This window comes from Schistocerca cancellata, chromosome 11, assembly GCF_023864275.1.
Source record: "Schistocerca cancellata isolate TAMUIC-IGC-003103 chromosome 11, iqSchCanc2.1, whole genome shotgun sequence".
Lineage (NCBI taxonomy): Eukaryota > Metazoa > Arthropoda > Insecta > Orthoptera > Acrididae > Schistocerca > Schistocerca cancellata.
The window spans coordinates 114656418-114672289 of record NC_064636.1 but is presented as its reverse complement, the minus strand read 5'-3'; positions in this window follow the sequence as shown (position 1 = coordinate 114672289).

Below are 15872 nucleotides of genomic sequence, written 5' to 3'. Positions count from 1 at the left end.
AATAAACCTCGATGAGTGCTCCAGGTCATGAGTCTGTTTAGCTTAGCTTAGTGAGTAGTCGGTAGTATGTCTGCTGTTTCATACTGACCATTACTACCAGCTGGGTACATGTGTTATGTTATGAAACTAACTCTGTCATCGAGGTTGTTCATTTACCATGTGTGTTACTCAGTACTACTAGATAGAGGTGTTTGTGTGAGATGACATATACTAATTATGTGAATATTAATGATTACCAACAGTATGGTAACTATTTGTAGTGCATTGTCTGCTGTGTCAATTTATATTGATTGTGCCCAAATTTTATATTCTTGAAGTGTCTGATTAACTGTGATTAGTGAATGTATTATTTTTAACACGAAATATTTAAACTGATGGCCAGTTGTCCATTTTATTTAGTGTGCTTTAAATATTAATGTTGCCAAATTGTGTTTTCGATTTAAGTGAGAAGGAAGTGAAAAGTCTGAATAGATAATATTAGATATTCAGATCTCTTTTTCAAAACAAAATCGCTTGTGACTTCCATCTGTCTTCCGTTCTCAGCAATTCTGAGATTCGTACCATTCCTGTTTATTGACACTGCACTGGTCAACCTAGGTAAGGTTATGTCTGACTTAGCGTTCATTCTGAAGACGATGTATGGTTGGGTTTTATGTCAGATTCCAAAGACTGAACATTGAATCGCTTGTGAAATCAGAAAGTGAAGGTCTGATTTAAAAAAAAAATGTTTTGGCACAATTAACTCTTTCACAAAAACCCAGCACTCTACCCGCAAATCATATTCCTTGGCACACCCATTAAGGTTATATTTGTTAGGAATAAGAAAATCACCTTCAATTAAACTGTGCCATGCACAACCACATCTCACACCAAAAGTAATTTTCACAAAGACTTTGTCCTCTCGTTTCATTTTCATGTTGAATTCTGCATTCTGGAGCTGTTGTCTCCAACAAATTTCCAACCGTTATTTCCAAAGAATTCGAAGAACTGGAACTACAATTACAACAACAACCACAAAAATAACGATTGGCTACTCCTACAAATTACTGGATTATCTAGATACAAAGGTTGGGATTACAGTCCCCTCCAAGGCATAGAACAATGTACACTGTAAACAAACATTTGTTGTTACAAATGTACATAGGTAAATATTCCATGTGATAAATCTCAGTCTGGTCACATTCAAAATAATAAACGGATTGCTGCTTTTCGCGAAGTAGTGGATTTTGAACCAATTTTAACATGTCAAGTGTGATGCATATGAGCACAAGCTAACAGATGCTGTATAGTAACACTTCATTGTTAGTAAGCTTTTATTGACTTGATTTCTAACAGTTACTTATCTTTTGTTAATCTATACCACTACTGTGTTATTTTGGAATGTTGTCCTTCATTATGTGATTTACAGAACTGAAAATGAAATAAAGTATAAAATAGGATTACAACAGTAAAACAAGATTGATTGGTATTTCTGTTTCTCAAATGAGTGCAGAAGTCATCGATGCTAAAGAAGTGTTTATAGTCACTAGTGAAGAACAGACCAGCAGTTGGAATAGCCAAAATGTTATTATGTACCCTAATTATGGTGCTCCTATATAGTGTTAAGCTTGTGCAGATGGATCCTTATTTCAGTGATAGTCTTCCAGCACCAATCACACTGTATGCCAATCAAAATGAAAATTCCATGAAACTAACTAGTTCTTATCAATTCTCACAGTCCACTGATAATGAACACCACAAAGGCAATTGAAACTTAGCTCTGGTTTTTGTAAAGTGAAATGGAAAAAAAATTATTTCCAGGGTAGGTATAACATTTAAATATGACAAGAATAAAATAGTATAACGAAAATATTATTCAACACTGACGTCATACCAGTTCAGTACCTTACTTCAGTTACTGTTGTGTGTGGTGGGGACTGTACTTTACCCTTGTGTTACAATGAGACTTTAAACTGTTTGCTGCAAGTTTTCAAGGAGCAGAGGGTAGCCATGAACCTTGTTAAATCAGTATTTGGGTGTAAGGAAATCAGCTTCCTTAGCCATGTGATTTTGCATGAAAGGATCCATCCTTATCTGGAGAAGTTCCAGGTCAACAGAAATTAAGCAGTATCAAAAAACATGTGGCACTTGCATACCTTTTTAGGGCTCAAAAATATTTACAAAAGATTCCGTGGGATGACTGTGTCTACGCTGCTGCTGTGTCGCCTACCAGAAAAGAATACCATTGATATTGAGATGAAGATGCACAATGAGAGTTCATGGCATTAAACGAAGCATTAAACAATGCTCCCATAGCAGGACATCCTGACAGAGAGAGTCCTGCCTTGTGCCAGATAGCTCCTGAACTGGGCTGATACACATATACAGAGCGAAAAGTTAATGTTCATCTTTTTCTGTTTTTTCCTCGTAGTATATTTATTATATTTCGTGCGCGTTTTACTGTTTAAGAGATTCACTCTCGCCTTCTTTTAGCGTAAATTCATTCAGTCTGTAGCACAGTAACTGTTCATTTGTTTTGTTTTGAAGGCAACCGTCCAGTCACTTAGTAAGGCATTTAGTCAGACCTAAGCTCTCGGATGATATACATCTACATTGTAGAGTGTCGAATTAACTGTTTATCTTTTTCTTTGTTTTCCTCGCAGTATATTCATTAAATCTTGTGCATGTTTTTCTGTTTAAGAGGTTCAGTCTCGTGCTTTTGTAATGCTGAATTCATACAGTCTGTAGCGTAATGGTTCCTCACTGAACAGCCATTTACACAGCTCATTAATGCATCAGCGTCCTTTGGTCACACATCAGGAGGGTAGCAAGTAGCATATCTAGCATTCTGTCTGCTTTTATAGCTTACTTCTTCAGTTACTCTTGATAGGATGGTTAGAATGTGTGCATGCTGTGTGCGGATTCAGATGGCCGCAGTTTGTGAATTGGCTAGGGTTAGTCACCTTCAGGCTGCTGCCTGATGGTGTAACGGCGGCTGAGAATCTGGCCTGTCACATGGAACACCTCAGGTGTCGCTTGTTTTGCCCATGGGCTCTGCTTCCAAGGCATCTCCTAGTGTACCCAATGTGGTGGATCTGCACTGACAATAGGTGGAGTGGCAGATGGTATCATGTTTGCATCACTCCAGGCAGAGGGCCAATGTGGAGACTGGCTGCCTGACCTTGTCCATTCAAACTGTGAGTGGACAGGTGCCTGCTACTTCAGCAGGGTCCGAGCAGGCACATGGCGGAGGAGAGGGGCGGGGGTTACTAGTTATCGGGAGCTTCAACATCAGACGTGTTATGGAGTCCCTTATGCAGATAGCGTTCAGGGCTGGAAAGTAAGCCAATGTGCAGTCTGTATACCTGCCAGGGGCCTCATCCGAGGTGTGGAGGCGGCCTTTCCTGCAGCTTTCAAGTGTTCAGGGTGCAGCCATCTGCAAGTTGTAGCTCACGTCGGCAGCAACAACGTCTCTTGCCTGGATTCTAAGGCCATCAAATGGTTCACATGGCTCTAAGCACTATGGGACTTAAGATGAGTCGTACCACCCTATCTTGACAATGTTGAATTGGCTATACAAATGCCCTGTTTTCTCAGGAACTGTTGAGTATATAAATGTGGTGTTTTTATCATGTGTTCTCCCATGTGTTGTGACTGTATTGCTCTACAATCACTTTAAAATAATAACTGGAAAAAAGTTATGATTCTTTCCCTAAACATATAATTTTTTGGTGTAAATTATCACAATTTTAATTTCTTGAATTTTAACTATTACAGTAAACACAGTAGAGGTACAACATCATTGTACTATCTATGTTACGTGGTAAATAATTCATTGATGTAGTTTCAGAATCTTCTGAGAAAAAGGGGCTTTTATTCTGAAGAAGCCATGTTGAGAAAATTGCATTTAAAGAAAAAAAATTAATATACAGCCAACTGATACATAAAAATATGTTAGAATCCTCCTGAATGGTAGTCCTCATCTCCTCCTTCATCTTCCTGCCCTCCTTCTCTTGCATCTGGTTTCTTTTGACATATTGTTTGCTGCAATCTCTGCCTTCATGATTCACAGTTGGTCCAAGTCCATCACACTTTGAGTGGTGTTGTAACCTTTATGAATGCCAAGATATTCCAGAACCTGTAGTCTTACAGAATAGCCATAATTAAAAGTAAGAACAGCATCCAAAACACCAAATTCAAAGACTGACCTTCCAACAAACACACTTTTTGGTATCCTTGACCATACAACATTGTTAAATGATCCATTCACATTTTGTGTTTTGCCCTTGAGACATTTCTTCAACAGCTGTGGTTGGGCAAGATCCTGAAACACAGGTTTCATGGCAAGCATAACAGCATTTGGTATAGTAATTTTGTGCGAGAAAGTGTCTACTTTACCCTCCTCTTTTGCCTTTAAGTATTCACACCACTCAGTGGAACACAGGTTGTGTATTGGTTCAGAATCTGTAAACAGCTTGTGAAAATAAATTTCCCAAGCAGCTCTCTTCATACCATCTAAGTTATCTCTGTTACTTCTAATAGCCACACCATAATATTGTGTAATCTGATCAATTTGTTTATCAGTCAGTCGACGTCTTATACTTAGACCATCCGATAACTTGGTACTTCCCAACTGCTGTTTGAGTCTACATAGTCTTGTGCCCATCCTCTTTTGCATATGATTAATACGCTCTAGTTTTGTAAATGACAAATCACCATAGGGTTTACTCTGCACCACTTCCTTATACGATTATGAGTCTCCATCCCCAAGAAAACTCATGTAGTGAACAGCATGGTCATGCTGGGAACGTTGGAACATTTTCACTGCAGAAGCAACCTCCATCCCTGCACTACTTCCTTCATAGTTTCTCTGACAATTCATTTCATGCTTAGTTTGCTTTTCAGTACTCTTGCCTGTTTGCCTACAAGCCTGACAGTATGTGGTCAACACATCAACGTCCAACACTTTCCCATTGTCGATGCTGATAATAGATACACATGAAATCTTTGACTGGAAACCTCTTTTTTGTCAGGATCCGTCGAATGAAAATGTTATGTCAGAACTACCATTTTCTGCTACAGCCTGCACTACTTCTGTAGTCATTGACTCCACAGCACACGCCTAGACACTACTTCTTACTGTTAGATAGATTTTGTAGGGGGGCTAGGGAGGTTCAGCGAGCCACGAAGAACCTTACCAGCGTAATGGCCTTTTCCTATGCATCTAAGTCCACAGACATATCTTAGATTAGTGTCAAAAAGTCCATTCTTTACACTTACATCTGAAGTCTTGAAAGTCTTTTCGCTTTTACAGTTCAAACACATTATTTGTAAAGTGCCCACCAGATAGCTATTCAGAAATTTCAATTTCCCCTCAACATATACGACAACACACTGTTTCCCACAAAGCTGAAATAGGTATATGGAGATTAATAATTAAATTGCAATTTGTTTCACTGTCTGAAGCTGCATGGTATTTTGCATCATTACCTAGCAGTTTTTTTCTTGGAAGCACTTGGAGCAGTAGGGCTGTCACTATTTACAACCAAATCACGCCCTTCGGCGATAACCACTCTTTTTGCTGCTGCTATATTCGTTCTGTAGTATCTGTTTCCTTTGTTTCGTATTTTTTTAAACACTCCTTTTCGTTTAGTCATGACGAAAACTATCACAGGAAACACAGAAACTAAAACGCGGCTAGTGGATTATTGTTGTTGTCAAACACAAACAAACGTACAATTCAAAGAGTTTACTGTGAAGTACCGCCAGTGTAGGCAACTTATGAAACGGACAGTTCGCTACAAAACAAAAGAAATTACAGCCTTCTAGACTATATAGTTCCAGAGAAAAATGCCAATATGCGAAATGATGGAAAACAAAATTCTCGGAAATATCAGGGCATGATTATTTTCAAATATTTATTTTAAATAGTAAATAATCGTGTATTTCAATTAAATCAACACCAAATTAAGCATAAACATCCATATTTTCATAATTTGTATAAAAGTATAAATGTCAATTTTTTTCATTTTTGGTGGTAGAACTCCTCTTAACATCTGAGGTCATCAGTCTCCTTGACTCAAAACTACTTAAACCTAACCAATCTAACTAACCTAAGGACATCACACACATCATGCTCGAGGTAGGATTCGAACCTGCGACTGTAGCAGCAGCGCGGTTGCGGACTGAAGCGTTTAGAACCGTTCGGCCACAGCGGCCGGCTCTAAGGCCATCCTCAGTTCATACAGGCAGCTCGAGAAGGCTGTGGAGACTGCTGGTCCTGTGTGTGGGGTGCAAGCATGGCTCCCAATTTGCTGAATTGTTCGCAGAGTTGATGGGGTTCCTTTGGTTTGGAGCCGAGTGGAGAGTCTCAAACAATGGCTTTGCCAGTTCTGTGATGGTCTTGCTTGCAGATTTCTAGATCTTCGTTATCGTGTGCGGTTTTGTAGGACTCTCCTGTATAGGTCAAGGGTGCAGTACACAAAGGGAGCAGCTACTCGTGCAGCAGAGTATTTGTAAAGTGCACGTGGGGAATTTTTAGGCTGGACGGCAGTTTGCTGTACCGAGATGAACACTCGCCAGTCATTACACAGCAAGGGAAGTCAGACAACGTTCAGAATAAAGAAACTTCAGCTGTCAAAATTTTATCAGTAAACTGTCGAAGTAATCATGATAAATTAACTGCCCTTTGGGAAAGTTCTCATGCTCAAATTGTTCTTGGGACAGAGTGCTGGTTGAAACCTGGAGTGGAGAGCTCTGTGATGTTTAGCGAGTCGTCGAATGTATATTGCAAAGCCAGATTACAGGCCATAGAAATGGGAAGTGTTCATTGCAGTTGTCGAAAATATTTCCTCTATTGAGGTCAAAGTTGAGTGTCACAGTGAAGTTGTCTGGTTATGTGTCACAGGTCTAGGTGAAACAAAGTTGATTGTTGCATGTTTTCACTGGCCACCTGATCCTGCTGTGACAGTTCTAGAACCATTCAAAGAAGGTCAGTGTTCAGTAGCGTGTAAATACTCAGATAATGTAATATTAGTCAGAGGCGACTGTAAGCTACAGAGTATATACTGGGATGTCTATGGATTCATTGTGTGTGTGCATGTGGGGGGGGGGGGGGGGGGGTTCAGACAGACAGTCTTGCGAAGTACTTTTGAACATATTTTCTGTAAACTGCCTTCAGCAGCTAACTCTGCTGCCAACACACGTTGGAAATATCTTAGATCATGTACCTAAAAATAGGCCAGACCTTATCGATAATGTCAGTACAGAAATGGGGATTAACCATACCGAGGTTATTGTATCAACTATTGTTACGAAAGTTAATCAATCAGTCAACAAGGCTAGGAGAGTGTTCCTGCTAGATATATCAGATAAGCAGTTGTAAGCATCTCACTTAAATAGTGAACTGACACCACGTAGTTCCAGTAAGATGGATGTAGAGGAGTTATGCGCAAAGTCTAAGCAAACTGTAAATTGTGGTCAGGAGAGTTATGTGCCCAGTAAGTGGAAAAGGATGGAAACGACCCAACCACGGTTTAATAATGAAATTCGGAAGATTCTGAGAAAGCAGAGTTTGTTGTTTTGTCGGTTAAAAACAGAACGCACAAATGACTACAATCAAATGTTAGTAGAGATCTATGCATCTGTGAAAAGATCTATGCACAAAGCATACAACAACCATTATACCTTAGCAAAAGATCTGGCAGAGAACCCGACAAAATTCTGGGTCTATTTAAAATCGCAAAGCAGGTAAAAGGATTCCATTCAGTCCCTTGTTGATCAGTCTGGTGTTGCAGATAGCAAAACAAAGCTAAAGTTTTAAATTTCGCGTTCAAGAAATCGTTTACAAAGGAGAATCGCGCAAACACATCGTTATTTGACCGTCAGACAGACGACAGCAGTATGGATGACTAGTATGAAACATTCCTGTTGTAGAGAAACAACTTTAAGATTTAAGAGCGAATAAATTACCAGATCCAGATGGAACCCCAGTCCAGTTTTACAAAGACTACTCTACGGTATTGGCCCCTTACCTAGCAAGTATTTATTGCGAATCTCTCGCCTAGCACAAAGTCCCAAGTAACTGGAAAAAAGCGCAGGTGAACCCAATACAAAAGAAGGTAACTAAAAGGACCTGCAAAATTAGAGACCAATATTCTTCACTTCGATTTGCTGCACATCCCTTGAACATATTCTCAGTTCTAATATACTACACTTTCTTGAGACTTAGAAGTTTATTCTGCGAATCAGGATGGTTTTAAAAAGAAGCGCTCATGCGAAATTCAACTTGCTCTTTTCTCTCATAATATACTGCGACCAGTGGATGAAGTTCATAGGCAGATTTCATATTTCTAGATTCCCAGAAGATGTTTGCCACGGTGCTCCAGTGCAGGCTCTTAACAAAGGTACGAGCATGTGGAATAACTTCACAAATACGTAAATGGGTCAAAGACTTCTTAAGTAATAGAACCCAGTATGTTGCCCTCAATGGCGAGTGTTAACCAGAGAAAAGGTTATCACCAGGGAAGTACGATAGGACCGCTGTTGTTCTCTATATACACACATCAAAAAAAATTTTTGCATCACCACAGTTCCCAGAATTCCTGAAGATAGACACTGACTGTGGATATTGCACCACAGACACATTCCCTTTGAATGTTCAGAGATGTCACTAAACCCGCCCAAAGATGTAAACAACCATGCATGAACAGCGCCTATTTGACGGAGGGGGTCCAATAGCCGATCAGTTCCAGTCATCCCTCCAGGAATGAGGTACACGGCTCTTGTTGTGTGTAGTTTAACCATGCTCAGACGATCAATACCGCAGTTCGATCGCGTCCACATTGATAGTTTGTGCCAGGAAGGGCTCTCAATAAGCGAAGTATCTAGGCATCATGGAGTGAAGCAAAGCGATGTTGTTCAGACATGGAGGAGATACATAGAGACAGGAACTGTCGATGTTATCCCTCGCTCAGGCCGCCCAAGGGCTACTACCACAGTGGATGACCGCTACCTACGGATTATTGCTCGGAGGAACCCTGTCAGTAACGCCACCATTTTGAATAATACTTTTCATGTAGCCACAGGACGTCATGTTACGACTCAAACTGTGCACAATAATCTGCACAATGTGCAACTTCATCCCTGACGGCCATGGCGAGGTCCATCTTTGCAAACACGACACCATGCAGCGCAGTACAGATAGGCCCAGCAACATGCCGAATGGATCGCTCAGAATTGACATCACGTTCTCTTCACCGATGAGTGTCGCATATGCCTACAACCATACAATCGTCAGAGACATGTTTGGACGCAACCCGATTAGGCTGAATGCCTCAGACACATTGTCCAGCGAGTGCATCGAAGTGGAGGTTCCCTGCTGTTTTAGGGTGGCATTATGTGGGGCCGACGTATGGCGCTTGTGGTCATAGAAGGCGCTGTAACGGCTGTATGACACGTGAATGCCATCCTCCAACCGATAGTGCAACCGTATTGGCAGCATATTGGCGAGGTATACGTCTTCATGGACGACAATTCGCGCCCCCATCGTGCACGTCTTGTGAATGACTTTCTTCACGACAACGACATCACTCGACTAGAGTGGCCAGCATGTTCTCCAGATATGAACCTTATCAAACACACCTTTTTAGGGCTGTTTATGGACGACGTGACCCACCAACCACTCTGAGGGATATACACCGAATCGCTGTTGAGGAGTGGGACAATCTGGACCAACAGTGCCTTGATGAACTTGTGGATAGTATGCCACGACGAATACAGGCATGCGTCAATGCAAGAGGACGTGCTGCTGGATATTATAGGTACCGGTGTGTACAGCAAGCTGAACCACGACCTCTGAAGGTCTCAATGTATGGTGGTACAACATGCAATGTATGGTTTTCATGAGCAATAAAAAAGGGCGGAAATGATGTTTATGTTGATCTCTATTCCAATTTTCTGTAACTCAGAACCGAGGTGATGCAAAACTTTTTATATGTATCTATGTAAATGATTTGGTGGATAGGGTGGGCAGCAATTTGTAGTTGCTTGCTGATGATGCTGTGGTGCACGGTAAGGTGTCAAAGCTGAATGACAGTAGGAAGATAGAAGACGATTTAGACGAACTTTCTAGTTGGTGTGATGAATGGCTGGTAGCTCTAAATGTGGAAAAATATAAGTTAATGAGGACGAGTAGGAGGGACTAACCTGTAATGGATACAGTATTACTAGTGTTCTACTTGGTACAGTTAAGTCGTTAAAATATCTGGGCATAGTGTTGCAAAGTGGTATGAAATGGAACGAGCATATGAGAACTGTGGTAGGGAAGGCCAATCGTCGACTTCGATTTATTGGGAGAATTTTAGGAAATAGTGGTTGATCAGTAAAGAAGACTCCATATAGGACCCTGGTGCGAAATATTCTTGAGTCCTGCTTGAAGGTTTGGGACGCATATCAGGTCAGACTGAAGGAAGATATTGAAGCAATTCAGAGGCAGGCTGCTAGATTTGTTACTGGTAAGTTCAAACGTCAGGTAAGTGTATGGAGATGCTTTGGAAACTCAAATGGGAATCCCTGGAGGGAATGCAAGATGCAACGCTGTCAAGATGCCCAACAGACGCTATCGTCGTCGTGCAAGACAAACAGTCTATAAAACCATTGAGAACATAGAATTCTCAACGTCTGCCGCTGACAAGAAGAAGAATGCTGTGAAGAACATTGCTTCAACTGCACTTCTCGACGGACCTGCTGTGTTCTGTGGATGTAGACTGAACTTTAGTATTGATCTTAATGATACCTTTTCACATGGGAATGGTTGGCTTACAGTAGCCATTGTACGTGGAGGTACTGGAGTTCCTAACGTTCCCGGCCTGGAAAGTTTCGTCGACAGAGACATCATCGCCTACCGCACCTATCACATTGCTGATTGTACTTTGTATTTTCATAAATAAAGTGATCTGTAGCGTAGCTGAAAACCGGACAAGGGTACATCTAGAATCTGTCGGCATAGAGCGAGAACAGCATGTTACGTCAGCACACTGACCAGTTGACCTTTGACCCCGCGCCGATAAGGCCGGCCGACGTCATCTTGGCAGCGCGCCAGCGGCGGACTTGGCTCTCAGCGGACGGGCGCACTCTAGTGCTGCTAGTGCGCCCGTCCGGGATAACGCGCCGCTGGCACTGTGAAATACGCTAAGTCCCAATCAAGGTCATGCGCTATCGCGCTTCTATAGTGTTTTGGGAAACACTCTTGAAAAAATATAGATAACCGGCATTTGAAGATGAATGCCAAACGATTCTGCTGCCACTAACATAAGTCATGCACGAGGTCCACAAAGATAAGATACGAGAAATTAGGGCTCGCATGGAGGCACATAGACAGTAGTTTTCCCCTCGCTCTATCTGCTAGTGGAACAGGAAGATAAATGACTAATAGTGGTACAGGATACTCTCCTCCACACATCATATTGTTGGCTTGTGGAGTACTGATATAGATGTAGGCGTAGCTGTAGATGTAAGTATAGATGCATGTGTTTATCTGATCCAGGAGATACAGCATGATAGTGTAATGGTGGCTCAGATGACTGCATTTATGAGTCACGTCTTGTCAAAGTCCAAACGAAACCTGAAACCTGAAATGTCAAACCCTCCTGAGAATGTGGCGATTTATAAGATTTTAATTCTTGCTATTCAGTCAGGAGATAAAGGTGTACTGTGACCATAACGCACCGCAGTTTTGATGACTGCCAAATTGAGGGACTGGAACATAGCACACTAGCTACTGTATCTCCTAGATTTTCTATTCACATGCATGTACAAATGGTGGCAGATTTCGTGAGACCCCTCGCCTCATTATCACGCTGAACTGCAAGCTCTACTGTCTGTTAACACAGCATAACATGCCAGGAGACCAAGTGCTACCAGCATATTTTCTACAGGTGCGTACCGGAAAAACTGAGTATTGTGTTGGATAATGTGGAAGAACATGATGTGGATGATTAATTTATCTCTGATATTTATCTGCTGTTTTCAACAAATTAATGATATAATATATGGTACGTGCTGTATCACTACCAATGAATTACAGCTTACCATGTTAACGTTTTTAATGAAACAAAGTATCCCAAATTGTGACGAATTAGCAGGATAATACGCACTTTGAGCTTCAAACAGGACTACCCCGAAAGAATGGAAATGTAGTAGTACGAGTATATACATAATGAAATCCAAACAACGCGCCATTCAAAGCCATATTTAAGTTAACACAATTGACAAAAGTAGTAAAATCAGACACTTGTTAGTGTTGTGTGAAGTTTAACAAGTTTTACACCTTTAGATATACAGGGTGCAGAATCAAGAGAGCGACAAAGCTTATGAGGAAGAAATTGTCTTAGGATTGTTTTACTGATTGTCGATCTGTTGGTGGCTCTTTCATACACAAGGTAAAAATTTTGCCTCCAGGGGGATTAAAATCGAAAGCTAACACTCTCTTCTACTTGATGGGCGAACACTTTAACAGAGCACTTGCCCACGAAAGGCAGAGGTCCCGAGTTCGAGTCTCGGTCCGGCACACAGTTCTAATCTGCCGGGAAGTTTCACTTTAACAGTAAGTTAGCACACAGCTGCGTCACACAGGACTGCCTTTTTGTCCGAATGATGGGTAAGTCGTAGAATTTGCAACGCAAATGGCGAAGTACGCAACAGTTTCTGCTGGAACGATCTTCCTAGGGTCAAAACTATAAGTCTGCTATCTCTATGCCGTCCTTTAAGTGAGAATAATTCAGAATATTTAATCAAAACGACAATAAAATGTTGAGTGAATTTCCCAGGATAATTCTGAATCAATCAAAGAAGTAAATTGATTGTCACATAGTTGTAAAACTTATTCTGCAATGTTTGCAATTCTCCATCAGACTAGCGACAGTCAGACTACGTTTGTCAGCCACTGTGAATCTAGGTCTGGCTGGCAATGTGGATCCTCGCCCTTCGAAGTTGTGGTATTACCAGCTGCCGCTGCATTGACTGGGAGCAGAAATACCTAGTATGGGCCTAAGAGATTTATTTGCATATCTGGTAGCCATGATTTGGATCTAAAGCTTAGTTGCGAATAATATCCCATTGCACCAACTCCTGTTCACACATCATAAATAAAGAGCGGGGAAAATTATTTGTGCTGTTCACCTCTTCAGTGGTTATAGGTATTTTTGTTTCCTGCGTTAACCAAACTGCAAACGGACAACCCATTCACCGGGAGCGATTTCCTTTTTTAGCATCACCAAACTCTATTAGCATTGTGAGTAAATAACATTGATTTTTAGAAATGCATATTAGAAAACGGTTTTCCTTATGAGTTCTTCCATTGTGCCCACCTCTAATAAATAATAACACAAATGGAAATACAACATAACACTGTGGATATTCGGTTTTAAGAAAAGACAACATAATTCTGTGGATGTCTGCGTTTTATAATCAAATTTCATAAGCTGTGAATAACATGTTTTCAACCACAAAAGCAAACTGTGCAATAAAGTCTTCGTCAATGACCGAAAATAGGAGTCAAAAGCCGTGAAGAACATTAAATAAGCAAATTATTACGGTGAAAGGTCGAGTCCAGCTTGAAATAACGTGAAATGCCAAACGGTTGCGAGGTGAATGTGAAACAAGCAACAAAAAGTGCCGACAGTAATGTTTAGAATATGCCTTTGTTAAGCAGCGGCTGGTTGCTTGAGTGATTCACAGGACGGGAGAAACGGCGAGCTCATTGGTCCCATCAGCTTAGGGAAGGATGGAGGAGGAAGTTGGTTGTGTCTTTCAAGGAACCATCCTGGCATTTGCCTGAAGCGATTGTAGGAAAATCACGGAAAACCTAAATAAGTTTGGCTGGAGGCATATTTGAGCCATTGTCCTCCCAAATGTGAGTCCAGTGAGTTAACCACTGCACCATCTCGCTCGGCTGTTTTAGTGTACCAACCACGAAGGGGCATTTATATGCCCCTTCGTGACCCTGGGTAGTAGTGTATTGCAGAAGCGCTGACAGCAGGAGAGCACAGATCTTTGTCACTGTAACAACTGAACGAGGCCAACACAATATTGCAAAGTAGGTCTGCTTGCTGAAACGGCGAATTCAGCGGTACAGCACAGAGGAGGGCAGTAAGGGCAAGGCTGATTTCTACACTGACAGTGGTAGTGCTGTTCTAGGATATGAAACTAGTAGTGACACATACACACAACAAGCGCACTGCTGCCCACTATAAGTACTGGAAATTTCTGTAATGAAATTATCCTTAATCATGCAGCCTGACCAGAATGATGGGGCTGTGCCTAATTAGGGAGCCACATGGACTTGCCAGTAGAAGTCACTGGCTTGAGGGGACAGCAGGGAAACAACTCTGTACACTATGTCCCTCCTGGACTTACTGCCACAGTGCAGCTGACCATCCCAGGTCATCTCCAGCAGCATAACTGATTCCTGTCCACTTGACAGCTGATCACTCCCCTTGCACGTGAGACACCATCTGCCATCAGAAACAGGTCTCTCATGGTGTTGGGCATTCACCATCGTGACACAGACAGGTTTCACCTGAGCCCATATAGAATTTTTGATTACATGGTGCTGGCTTGGGGACCAGGCGGCTAAATTTCATATCAAGGCCACCAGCTCTCAGTGGCATAGCTGTGTCAGTATCACTGGGTGTACAGGCAGCCAGCTGAGCAAAAAGGGATTGCACTGGTGCCCTACACCATGTCTTCTTTCCATATGAACCATATTTTTCTAAAATTCTCCAAATAAATGAAATCAACCGTTTGCCTTCCCTGCTACAATACTTATGCATTTGTTCCATTTCATGTCGCTATGCAATGTTATGCCTAGATATTTCAAAGACATCAGTGTGTCAGCCAACACACTACTAACAAGATTGTTTTAACTCCTCATCTGCGTTAACTTACATTTTTCTACATTTACAGCTAGCTACCATTCATCACATCAGTTACAAATTTTGTCTGTCATCTTGTATCTACCTATAGTCACACAGTGCTGACACTTTCCCATTCACCACAGCAACATCAGCATTCAGCCACAGACTGCTGCTCACCTGTCCACTAGGTCATTTACGTATGTAGAGAGTAATGGCCTTTCTTTCTAAAACAGTGCTGATTTGTGGACAGAACCTTTCACATCTCGAATTCGAATTGAGGATATGTTCGAGAACACTGCAGTGCACAGATGTTAAGGATATTGTAATTTTGTGGGTTCTTTCTTTTCCCTTCCTATATAAAGCAGTCCTCTGCGCTTTTTTCCAGTCGCTTGGGACTTTGTGCTGAGCTAGAGATTTGCGATAAATGCTAGATAAGTAATGGGTCAACGCTTTAGAGCACTCTTTGTGAAATTGAATTGTAATTCCATTCAGACTTGGAGACTTATTTGTATTCCGCTCTTTCAGTTGTTTCTCTACACTAGGGATGAATATGTTAAACGACAGTATATTTGTGTGATTCTCCTGCATCGGCGGTTGATTGAACGTGAAATTTGAAACTTTGACTTTGCTTTTGGCATGTTATACTGCCACACCAGCGTGGTCAACAAGTGACGGGATAGGAGACTTCGACCTGCATTGCGATTTTACATACAACAAAAGTTTTCTCAGATTTTTGGAAATATCTTCTGCTAACATATGACAGTGACAGTTGTATGGTTCACACATTGATCTTTTTGCTGATGCCCAAATCTCCACTAATTTTTACTTGTCACCAATTGTGCACTCTCTTTCGAATTTGACGGCAACAGTTTTTGCTTCCTCAGCACATATTCCTCCAGAGCATGATTTAGGATACGTTTAAACTTTGCCCATAATTATTCTACCTTCATTGTACTGGAACTAAATGATGTTCATTCA